Here is a 3,778-nt window from a genome sequence, read left to right on the forward strand (position 1 = left end):
TTTAGAGATGACAGTGATTTATTGCCCCCTATTTCTGGAGGCTTAGTGTCCAGAATCAAAGCATTAGCTGGGCCACTCCTCTAGGCAGGAATCCTTCTTTGCCTCTTCCAGCTGCTGGTGGCTTTGAGCAATCTCTGGCCCATGTGTGCCGCGCTTTCAGCTCTGCTTTAGCCCTTCTCTTGGTCTTCGAATGACCCTCTTCTGTGTTTCCGTGTTCTTATAAGGACAGCGGCTATTGAACAGCTTCATCTTAAGTAAATACATCTGCGAAGACCCTATTTCCAAATAAGGTCACAATCTGAGGTTCTGATGGAACTGGATTTTAGCAGGATAGGGCTCTCTCTATTCAAGCCACTGCACAGGGCCTTCTGGAGGTGAGAAGACACACTAGGGCATGCTATGCCCACAGCTCTGTGCCAGTTAGGAGGAAGTAAGGAAAGTAGCCTAGAGAGAATGCCACGGTGCTTGGGAAACACAGAGCCATTTGGTGACAAGCCATGGCTTCCTTGATCTACTTCTAATAACCCACCATTTGAGCTAGCTTGAACAGGTCAGGCAACTCTCTAGATAGCCCCAATGTTGCACATTTACCAGAGATGTTAGTTGCCATTTTGCAAGTTTGGGGTACTCATGCTCTTGAAGGCATCGACTTCCTGCTTTTCAGAAAGTGAGACATCTGAGGGGCAAATGAACAGAGCCCAGTTCCTCACCCTGCTGGGTTCTGACTGCTTGGCAGCACCACTCGGCTGGCTCTGGGAGAAAGCTCCCCCACCCCAGAAGCTGTGATCTTTTTCCAAAGGGTCCCACCCCTTCCTCTCACTCCCTTCCCCAGCCCCAGATGTGGGGCCCACAACTCACAGGAAGGAGGCTGGACCCTGTTTGAACTTGAGAATGTCCATGTAACAGGGGGCTAGAAGGACAGATGGGTCTTGCTTCCCCTTCCCAGGTGGCTGACATCAAAAACAGGCTCCTTCTTTAATTGGAACAGTTTGGGGAGCCAATGCCTGGGCCCCATCCCAGTGGAGGAGGAGAACACTGGCACAGGGAGATGCTCAGGGGCTTGGCTGGATACAGTAAGAAACTGGGGTCTCCCTGTGGATCAAGAGGCCACTCTGCATCTGCCAGACAGGAAACCTAGGGAGGCCAGAGGCAGGAGAGGGAGGCAGACAGTCATGTCCTCCCTGGCTCAGATGGGAGTCTCTCCACCTGAATGGAGACTCCAGAAGCACCACACACAGAAGCACAGCTTCCGTTCACATGACATGCACAGGCACCTCTAGACACAATTCACAATTATCTGCATTGTCTCACAGAAACATGCACACCCCACAGAGGCACACACATTCCCTCCTTTTATAGCTCTGGTTAACAGGCATAGGCAGGGAAGCTGTCAGAATGACCCATGCATGCATCCTAGACAGACACAGGAGTAAACCCTTGCATTTAGAATGCTTCAGTGGTGGAGCGGGGAAGGAGGTGGATGAGAACTCTACTGGACACTAGAGCTGCCCTGCTTCCTCTGTGGATCTCCTCCTGGGGCAGAAAAAGAGAAAATGGATCCCAGGAAGATGCAGAGAGGTGAGCTTACCTGGTGGTGTGTGAGCCTGGGGCCCTGATGCTTGGCATGCTGTATGCTTTGGACCTGTTCCCTTCTCTGCCTCCATGCCCTCCCCAGAAGGGGGTCCCTGTCTTCTTTCTAGCCGCCTCTGTCTCACCCAGGGTATGTGGCTCCTTGTTTATCCAGAGATCATCACCTAAGATCGTTAAAAGCCACACAGTCTTTGGAATGTAGCTCTTCTAACAGAGACAGAAATAGAACGCTCAGATTCGGCCAGCTTTCTGGCAGGAGCCTCCCTGCTGCAGATGAGGCCCTGCTGCTCAGAGAGGCACAGCCCATGCTTCCCTAAGCAAACTGTGGAGGTATGGGTTCTCGACTCTACCCAGACCATCACCCACACTCACCATCCCTTCCCAACCTCTTCTTTCTGTACGGGTACACCTGGGCCTCTCTATTAAAAGCTCTTTACAACAAGTCCTTTGTCCAGCCCTGCTCCCTCAAGCCCATTGTAACCCATTTGGACTGCACATGCACATCAAAAACGGCAACTGTCAAGTTTACACAAGTTTCCGGGACAGCAGCTTGCAATGATGCTTTCCCGTTAGACAGAAGTCACTTGTTCAGGACCCTGGGTGGGTAGGTGTACAGCCTAGAGGTGAGGACCGGGGAGAGTCCAGAAATCATGGAACCTGGACTCTGTAAAGCCCAGATGAACGTTCACGGAGTAAGGGTGGCTTAGAAACGGCTTCAGCACCACCCAGTGCTGATGGGGTCTCGGTGTGAACACATGCAAGCCAGATGCATCCATTATGCAAATTATATGCAAAATACATGTGTGGGCCTCCCAACTTGCAAATGCCAGATGTGACCCTTGGGGACTCTGAATTTAACTGAGCACTGTTGTAGGGTACAAGCATGACCCAGCTTCTTACAGTTGGCAGGGGGAGCTGAAATCAAGGTTACCCACACAGAAGGGGATGAAAGCAGTCAGAGAGTCACACCTGGGTTTGAATTTCAGTTCTTCCTCTCAGTTACATCATCTGTCTGAGGCCCCATCACTCCTCCCAGCCTGTATTCCCACATGCAAAGTGACCACCATGAAGACTAGATAAGAACTTTGGCTTCACAGTTGGGCACATAGAGGTCCAGTGAGTGGGGCCGTGCTCACTGGAGAGTCTCTTTCTGGAGAGTGGGCGTTTGTCCCTATGACAGCTCCACTGTGTTCCCTCAGGCTATGGGTGGGACCCTCTCCCAGGACCGCAGGCACATGGTGGGGATAGTGATTGTTAGCACTGGGAAGGCCAGAATCCTCACTTCTCAGTCCTTCAGAAACCTGTCAGAAGTCCCACTCCATGGGGACGCTGTCTGTACCCTGCACACACACCCCAACCTAGCCATCCTCTTGTAGGTGAGATAGGCCCCTTTGTTCTGTGAATCATCCTGGCTGATGACAGTCACTCCTTCAGGGAATTCCAGAACTTTCCTCCATACAACCAGCTGATCCAGGGACAAAAAAGACAGCCTCCTTGCCTTAGGGGATAGGTTGGCGGTATGGCTTATGCTACAAAGGCCCTGGATTGGGCCCTGTCTAAACTCTACCTGACATCCATTCTGTATCCCTATCTTCTGCTTCCTTTCCTTGAGTGTGACTGTGGTGTGTGTGTGTGTGTGTGTGTGTGTGTGTGTGTGTGTGTGTGGTGTGTTTGTGTGTGTCCTGAGAGTCCCTCCCTTCCATCCTAGTAAATCACCAGAACCTAGATCCCTGCCTCAGGCTCTGATTCTAGAAGCCTGGCCCAATTCAGGGACATAGATATGTAAGCAGAGGAGTCCCTGACCATGACACTCTGTGTGGTCAGAAACCACAGAGAACGAGACGGTTAGATGCCTGGGCTTAAGGATTGAGAGGATGTGTTACAACACAGGTCATATGGCAGTCACCATGTTAGGGGAGAGCATCGGATGGTGTTTATAGCATGTACATGACTAAGATATAGGAGAGAGCTTGGTGTGTTCCTGAACACTGCAAGGCTCTGAGTGACCCAGGTCCCAAGAGAGCTTGCCAGGGACAGAGAAGAGGCATCTTGAACATCCTAATGAAGGGTCACAAGTTACAGCTGGGAACAACACATAAGAAAGCCGCTAATGCAAATATCCCAGGCTGCTGGTGCACGGAGTGGGTACAGAAGGCAAGGGACCAGTGAAGTAGCCACTGTCATTCTC

General features: G+C 51.3%; 1 long non-coding RNA gene across 1 annotated transcript; it reads right to left on the reverse strand.

Moving 5' to 3' along the window:
- LOC131908693 (uncharacterized) lies at positions 1 to 1,144 on the reverse strand. The gene is made up of 2 exons (XR_009378648.1): positions 859 to 1,144; positions 1 to 275 (listed from the first exon to the last, which is right to left on the reverse strand). It is a non-coding gene; the product is annotated as an uncharacterized LOC131908693 (long non-coding RNA).
- Between the last annotated feature and the right edge of the window lie 2,634 nt (positions 1,145 to 3,778).

This window comes from Peromyscus eremicus, chromosome 4 (assembly GCF_949786415.1).
Source record: "Peromyscus eremicus chromosome 4, PerEre_H2_v1, whole genome shotgun sequence".
Taxonomy (NCBI): Eukaryota; Metazoa; Chordata; class Mammalia; order Rodentia; family Cricetidae; genus Peromyscus; species Peromyscus eremicus.